We start from the raw sequence: 8,740 nt of genomic DNA, 5'->3' as shown, positions 1-8,740 counted from the left end.
CTACCCAGGAAATGGATCACAGACACTGTTCATACCAGTTAATTCCTACTGCCTGCTTAGTCTTCTTTCCCTTGGAAAGAGCATACATTTATGAAATCTTCAGATAGTATCTAAATTTCTTGACCTATAGCGGCTACTGTGATATATCAGCAAGAAACCTCAAAGAGTTATGCAGTGGTAAGTTAAGCTCCAATTTATTATCAGCCATTTTAAAGCTAACTAGTAAACAACAATTAATTCATGCTTGTTCTGGTGTGCTTCTCTGTCACTTTGATAAAAACATTTTGACCACAAGCAGCTTGGGGGAGAAAAGATTTATTTCAGTTTTCAGGTTACAGTCCATTATTGAAGGAAGCTGGAGGAGGGGCTCAAGCAGGAATTGGAGGCAAGAACTAAAACAGAGCATCACAGAATAGTGCCTACCACATTGTTCCTAGGCACGCTCTGTTAGCTTTTTTACACAGCTAGGTCCACCTTGTCTAGGAATGGTACTGCTCACAGTGGCCTGGGCCCTCCCCTACAGCAATTGTTAATCAAGAAAACACTCCCACAGACATGCCCAAAGGCCAATCTAACAGAGGCAATTCTTTAACTTTACATTTCTTCTTCCCAGGTATGTCAAGAAGGCAACCAAGATTAGCCATCAGAATTCATGACCAGAAACTAGTTTATTCTGAAACTTACCCACTGATCCATCTTTCAGTGAGTTATTTCAACAGTACAGGGCTTCTAATATACCATAATTACTACAAAGTGGATTTGAGAATGCTATGCAGTCTGCTGGAATCAAGATGACTAATTGTGTATTGTCAAGAACAATAATAGCTAAGCTGATGCAATTGACAACTCACCCACACGCTGCCAAAAACAGCCTGTGCCTTTTATAGATCCATGATGTCACACTGGCCACATTCTCTTCATTCTGAGTTGCCAGGGTCTTTTCTATGATGCAGTTCATTGGCAGGTTGACACTTTTTCTATTACAAACTATTCCTTATCAGTGTGTTCAGGAGGCACTGGCAAGAGGATATATATTGTTCTCTTTCCTTACATCTCTGGTTATATAGGATCTCGTTTTGTGGGGAGACATCTCCAGATACTAAGAAACAATACAAGTAGCCCATTTAGTGCAATACCTTTTGGGAAATGGCTGATACAGCTATGTAAATCCTTCCGTTCACATTTGTCTGGCTCTGCTCTTTTTTCATCATAGGGATCTGCCTTAGTTTGATTCTATTGTTGTGACAAAGACCATGACCAAAGGCAACTTGAGAAGGCAAAGGTTTATCTTAACTTCCAGATAGTGGTCCATCATGAAGGGAAGTCAGGGCAGAATCCAAAGGCAGGAACTAAAGCAAGGGCAAATGCTGCTTACTGGCTTGCTCTCCATGACTTGCTCAGCATGCTTTCTTATACAACCCAGGACCACTTGCCTATAGAAAAAAATAAAAAATAGAAAGATAAAAACTAATCAGCACAGGATTCCTCCAAGACCTACAAACAATTTCTAACTAAAGAGAGATGTATTGTTACTGCTAGCATCCATCCATTTTGTTTGGTTAGCACTGGGTATCATCAATAGCTAAAGATTGACACCATAAATATTGATCTAGAAAGTCTGGAACATCCTTACTTACAACACAGACTCTTTTCATCAAGTTGAAAATTGCTAGTAAAATAAGAGGCAGAGGTGTTTTATAGCAAGATACACCTTGTACTCATCAATAATTATTTAAACTCTACAATGTTTTAAGTGCCCTCCCTCCCCCTCCGTGTGTGTGTGTGTGTGTGTGTGTGTGTGTGTGTGTGTGTGTGTGTGTGTGTGTCTGCTCCAGTCTATTTGTGCTTCTGTAACAAAATACTACAAGCTGGGTAATTTATCAACAATGCACATTTATTTATCATGCCTCTGGAGGGCAGGATGATCAAGGCCACGGTGACAGTAAAGTGGTGTCTGTGAGGGCTGCCCTCTGCATCCTCCAGGAGAAGCAGATGCTATGTCCTCACATGAAAGAACAGAATGGCAAGAAAGTGACTCCTTTCACCTAAAGTCCTTGGATTAGGAAAGGGTGCTGATCACCTCCCACAGACAGACCACAACTTTTAATGTCATTGAGTGTGGATTAACTTTCAACATGGGTTGTGAAGGAAACACAAGCATTCCTAACTCTTACACATGTAAACATACGCATTGTTTATTCCTCATGACAATATTGTGCCTTAGATGATACATAGCCAGTTTTATCAATAATCACATAGTTATTAACTAATATTAGTCTGTACCCTAGATGATAGAGGACTTTTCAGTGGCTGATTCAATCTATAATGCCATAAGATATGGGCTTTTGTCTCCAACAGAAAGGGCGGGAAATGGTGGTACTGGAGGAGGTGACAGTGAAGTCAGAGCTAGGAGCAGCAGGGCAGGAGTGTTTGATCCAGTTTTTCTAACTCCTGCATTCCCAGTGCTTGCCCCATTGTCCGCATTCTCCTGGGCTGGAAAGCAGGCTTTGGCACAGGGTTGGATAACTGGCCTGCTGCAATTTCTAAATGGAAAAATGTTCCTTGGGCTCTTGGCATTGGCATCTTACATCTTGCACGTCAGAAACTCACACTGAAAACCCACTGATTGATGATGGGAGATGTGCTCTGATTTCTCTTTGGTAATTCTCCTCTTTAAAGGAAGGACACTCTGATACCCACGAAGATGTTTTCTGTGTTCTCTTTACAGATTGTTTTTAATGTTTAAATATTGAGATGTCACCTTTCTGGGACTATTTCAGAGTTGGCTGGAAACTTGCCCTGATCATCTCCCCGCTCGACCATTCTCTGTTCTTGTTCAGTGGAGAAAAGTAGACACGAAGGTTTGAGCTCAGAGACTATGTATTCTTTATTGTGTCCCTGATCCTGACTACTCCTACCTAACGCGGAAGATAATAATGAATATGTTTTGAGGGATGGCAAAATGGTTTGTCAAGAAATGCTTGCCACCAAGCTTGACAACTCAAGTAGAAAAGTTGCCCATGCCATGACATGCTCTCCCAAACACATACCACAAACAAATAAGTAAATAGAGTTAAATTTTTAAATAAATTGTTTGAATATGGGAATAGGTATGGTTGAGGGATTATTCTAGTTTATTTTCTCTACTGCTGTGATAAAACACTCTGATCAAAAGAAATTTAGGGGAGGAAAGAGTTTATTTGGCTTACACTTCCAGGTCAGAATCCATCACCAAAAGAAGTCAGGGCAGACATTCAATCAGAACCTGAAGCAGAAACCATAGGGAAATGCTGCTTACTGGTTTGCTTCCGGGGTCACACTCAGGTACCTTTCTTATATAGCTTTGACCTGTTTTCCCGGTAATGGTACCAATCCACAGTAGGCTGAACCTTCATTGATCAATTAGAAATCAAGAAAATGTTTTTACAGGCACACCCACAGGTCAATCTGATGGTGGCAATTACTGAGTTGGAGTTCCCTCCTCCCAAGTTTTGTCAAGTTGACAACTGAGATTGGGTATTATTGGAATGGTTCTCTTCAGTCAGTTTTTTCTCCTGAAATGCTTATTTTAGGCTATTTTTACTCTCTATCTGTATTCTATTATATTATCCACATATGATGTATTTCACCCACTCATGCAATTCAATTGTTTATAATATATCCATAGTCATTCAACTATCAGAACACTTGGCATTAGATTTTCATGGACCTCTGAGACACTTTGTGCCAAATGAGAAGTGAGTGCTGTTTAACCCCCTTTCCTAAATCTGATAAGTATGTACTGTAATTCCCACAGCATGCTTCTCCCAGGTTAACAACCCCCACATCCAGTGCATGCTCCCTGACCTTTGGGTCTCTCTTTACACTTTCAAACAGCAAACTCTTACTAGAATAGCTTGTTCCCCTATTTCCTGGTATTCACCAAGCACCTGCAATATGCTAGACTCGGGCACCACTGTGGAAAACAAGGAGGCAAGAAGTCTCCTCCTCAGAAACCTTACATCCTAGATGTAGAAAGGCAAGGAAGGAATGAATCAAATAAGCAAAATAGGAACAATTACCAACCGTGGGAAGTACAAAACTAAACACAGAAAGGGGGCATGATGTTAGAGTCTCTCGATAGAGGCTTATGCCCTAGGTGATTCTAGATCCCATCACAATGGCAAACCATCTATGAACACATTTTGTTGGTCAAGGTATTCTGGAGAGAGACCCATATAGCCTATTGTAAATGGAGGACAAACAGATGCTAGAATTGCCTTACCCTCCAACTCAGAATGGTGAAAGAGAACTAGGACACAAACAAGCATGTCATTTACACCTCTTTCCTGTTTTTCTCTTCTAAAGAAAGGAAGGAGGGAGGAGAAGACTGTTTCTTCAATGGGGAAAAAAAATACCTTAAACATGAAGTTCAGAAAGATCACCGCAAAGTAGAAAATCTCAGAACTGGACAGATGACTCTCACCTGAAGTCACAACACTCAGGAGATGGAGACAAGGACCATGGGTTCAAGGCTAGCTTTAGCTATATTTACCCTTTCTCAAATGATCAAGAAATCGAGAAAGCCAGGGATGGTAGCTTTATGTCCATTGCATGTACATGAAGGGATGCAGGAAACATCAATTATGGAAAGAACATTCATGGAGTACAGAAGGGGGATGCCGTGAATGCTTCAAGAAAAGTAAGTGGGCCATGGGTTTGATGGATAATTGAGGGTTCTGATGGGGGGACAGTGGAGGCAGTGAAGAGGCAGCCAAGTTAAAGAGGGTCTCCGATGCAAGCCAAGGAGTTTGTGAACTATTCAGTCAGAACTTGGAAGGCAGTTAATGTTTTGTTTTTGTTTTGTTTTTTTTTTTTTTTTTTAGAAAGGTAGCATAATTGCTGCAATGCGTTAAGATTAAATGTGTATCAGAGTGCAGAATTTATTATCTAGAGAGATTCTGGAAGCATGAAGATTATTTGGAGGCTCCCATTGGAACTGAGCATAGACGCAACCTTAATTAGTGTCATTGTGCTGGGAGGCAAGTGACATCTGTGTGGTGCCTTAAAGCTTACAGAGCTCATGCTGTCTCACTTATCTGGTTGGGTACAACACTTGTGGGAAGTAACAGCCCAGTGATAAACACACTGTAAGACAGTTTGCACTCGGTAAATGATAATTGAATAAACACAAAGCAGACCCCAGAGGGCTTGGTGACTCCACAGAAGAGGCTTTAACTGTGTAGTCAAGAGTGAATCATCACTTTCAGTACTGAGATTAATTTATTCACTTAGCAAATATTCAAAAATATTTACTATATTCCAGGAACTATTCCAGATGTTGTCATTATAGAGGAGGGGAGACCATGATGAACAAAATCTTGATCTCAGGGAGTTTATATACTAAGGTGAAGAGATGACTGATAAATGCATACAGATGTTAAGACTCATGCAGCTAAAGGAACACAAATCATGGGACTTGGGCGGGGATTCATTCAGGAATTGTTTATACAATGTTATAGTTACATCTCCAGTTGATGTGATAAAATATTCCTACAAAAAGCAACTTAAAGGAGGAGTTTATTTGGGCTCATGGTTCCAAGGCTCATGGTTCAAGAGTACAGTCCATCAAGGCAAGCAATCATGACAGCAGGAGCTTGAGGAATCTGGTCTTTATTGCACCCACAGTCAGAGAGAAAGCAGAGAGCACTGGATGCATCTCAGCTTCCCTGTTTTATATAGTCTAGGATCCAACCCCAGAGAATGGTGTCCCAACCCCACAGTGGGTGGGTCTTCCCACCTTAGTGAACCTAATACAAATAAGACCCACAGCCATGCCCAGAGATGGGTCTCCCAGAAGATTCTACATCTCATCAAGTTGCCATGGCGATTAACTACCACAGACAGTATGAGTGATGGAATCTTCTTTCCAGGAGTGACTACTTTGAAGAGGTTGGAAGGAAGTAATACAATGATCATAGAAATTTCCAGAAGTAGAGTGATCAGAGTAGGCAGAACAGTCAATGAAAGCCCTACCAAAGTGCCTCTCTGGTGAATGCAGAAAGTGAGACTGCATAGACAGGGTTCAGTCATGAGGGAAGATGATAGAAAATGTGCAGAGAAACTGCCAAAGGCCTAGTTCTGAAGGCTGTGGAGAGTTTGATTAGAGACTTGGGCTCTGTGGAGGGACTGTCCAGGGGTGGGCAAGGAGGGCATGCAACAGTCAAAGAGAAAACATGCAGGAATCTAGTGAGAACGGACAGTGACTTGGCTCAATATGGATTGACAGCGAAAGATAGAAAATAGCCGGGTTTCAAACACATAATAAGGTGAAGCTTTTAGCATACTTCTACTCAGTTTGGTGTGTGTGGTGGTTTAAATAGGAATGCCCCCAGAGACTCATATATTTGAATGCTTGGTCACTAGGGAGTGGCAGTGCTTGACAAGGGTTTTAGGAAGTGTGCCCTTGTTAGAATAGATGCTTTGGAGAGCTTTGGAATTTCAAGTGCTCAAGCCAGGCCTGATGTCTCTCCCTGCCTGCTGCTTGTTGGTCCTAATATAGAGCTCTCAGTACTCTCCAGCGCCATGTCTGCCTACATGCTACCATGCTTCCTGCCACGACAAAGGGCTAAACTTCTGAATGACAAGCAAGCCACAATTAAACGCTTTATTTTCTAAGAGTCTCTGTGGCCATGTGTCTCTTCACAGCAATAGACACTGTAACCAAAACAATGTGGAGTATAATAAAAAGAGAAACCAAGGATACTCCTATCTTTGTACTGTGTGTGGATGGATGGTGGAACCCTGAGGTAGAGAATGGCAAGCCAAAGAATTCCAGACCCCTGCTTAGAACATTTACCTGAACTAAGCCTTATAATCATACATGATACTGTGAAGGGAAGACAGGAATCTGGAGGTAAGAGAAGTTGGGCTTAGGCAAATAAAATTGATAATGGTTTCACCCTCGGTAAAAACAAAAACAAAAGCAATACAACCTGAAGTGTCTGACAAGATGGGGCAGCAAGTAAGCATTCTTCTCAAGCCTGAGGACCTGAGTTTGATCCCCAGGACCCATGTGATGAGAACCAACTTGCCCTCTGGCCTCCAAATACACACACACACACACACACACACACACACACACACACACGTGTATATTACACATGCATGGACATGCACACACACAAACTAAACATTAAAAGTTTTCCACTGAACATTTTTAAATGAGTGGATATTAAACCATCTGCACGTCTTAGTTAGGGTTTCATTGCTGTGAAGAGACACTATGACCACAGAAATTCTTATAAAAGAAAATATTTATTTAGGGCTGGCTTACAGCTTCAGAGATTTAGTCTATTATCATGGTGTCAGCATGTCAGCACACAGGCAGACACGGTGCTGAAGAAGCTCTACAATTTAATCCGAGGCAGAAGGAAGATTGTGTCATTGGGCGTAACTTGGGCACACATATGAATTCAAAGCCTGCCTCCAGTGACACATTTCTTTTACTAAGGTCACACCTACAACAATAAAGCTGCACTTCCTAATAGTGCCACTCTCCTTGGGCCAAGCATTCAAACAAAAGGGTCTCTGGGGGTCCACACCTATGCAAATCACCACAGCAGCCACTAAAATGTTGAGGCAGGAAAATTCTTCAACCCAGGAGTTTGAGGCCAGCTTTAGTAGTACAGCAAAACTAAGTCTTTGAGTAGAAAAGACAAAATAAGCCAAAAGAAGAAGAAGAAGAAGAAGAAGAAGAAGAAGAGGAGGAGGAGGAGGAGGAGGAGGAGGAGGAGGAGGAGGAGGAGGAGGAGGAGGAGGAAGAAAAATCAGTCTGGTACTTATTCAGAACTTACTGTGTGAGAGCACTTTGCTAATCCTTGTGAGGCAGGCAAGCATCGGAGAGTCTTCTAGGGACCCCAGTGAGTTTGAGGTTATACACACACTATCCTTGCAATAATGCACGTGACAACCCAAGTCCTCCACCTGCAGGCACATCCCTCAGCAAAGGATGCTCTTACCAATCTCAGAATCCTCTCAATTACTGTGCACATAAAGCTACATACTCCTATCTCTAAACAGTATTATATGCCTCCTCACTCCTGGTAACAATAAAATTTAGACAGTGTCTATTCCAGTGTATTCCCAACATTTCCAGTTATGAAGAGCTGATCTAGCCTAAACTAGTTTTTTGGAATACAATGTTTTAGGAGAAATCTCCCATGGACCATCTTATAACTATGCATAATTGGGTATGCAAAAGATTAAGATCAGATACATTATGGGAAGGAACGTGTGCTGTAGAAAAACGATCATATAACCTCATCTGTCTATCACAACAGAGACCCACTCAAGCCTCCTAACCTTTCTTCTTCACTTGAACCCCACAAAAGGAAGCCCCAAACAAGATAAATAATTGGGAGCCTTGAATATTTACACAGTGTGGCCCCTTGTCAATCCCCATGACTTGTACTGTCTACTTGCTGCTTTTCCATAGCTCTGTGGGCCTGGTTTCAACTCTTCAGATAAGAGGTCAAAGCCTATGCACCTGTAATGCTTGGGGGTACGGAGACCAAAACATAGTCCTTCTCTTCTGGAAATTCACAATTCAGATGTGGAATACAAACCAGTTATCTACAAAATAATGAGTTCTGTGACAGCGTGTCTAAGAAGCATCAGAGGAGAACCAGACACAGCTTAAAGAAGACTTCTGAATGAAAGCCACGCTGAAGATAAGTTTTGAAGCATGGAGTGAAAATGA

At 41.7% G+C, this 8,740-nt stretch overlaps 1 protein-coding gene across 1 annotated transcript in view; it reads right to left on the bottom strand.

Annotated features, from left to right (window-relative positions):
• Positions 1 to 299: 299 nt before the first annotated feature.
• LOC143442924 (uncharacterized) overlaps positions 300 to 8,740 on the bottom strand; it is a 36,089-nt gene continuing 27,648 nt past the window's right edge. The window contains exon 2 of the mRNA XM_076937705.1: positions 300 to 1,433. The gene's annotated coding sequence lies outside the window, so the exon portion shown is untranslated. The remainder of the gene's footprint in view (positions 1,434 to 8,740) is intronic.

The sequence above is a fragment of the Arvicanthis niloticus genome, chromosome 7 (genome assembly GCF_011762505.2).
Source record: "Arvicanthis niloticus isolate mArvNil1 chromosome 7, mArvNil1.pat.X, whole genome shotgun sequence".
NCBI classification, from domain to species: domain Eukaryota; kingdom Metazoa; phylum Chordata; class Mammalia; order Rodentia; family Muridae; genus Arvicanthis; species Arvicanthis niloticus.
Note: the sequence above shows the minus strand (reverse complement) of the source record. Positions and strands in the feature narration are given on the sequence as shown.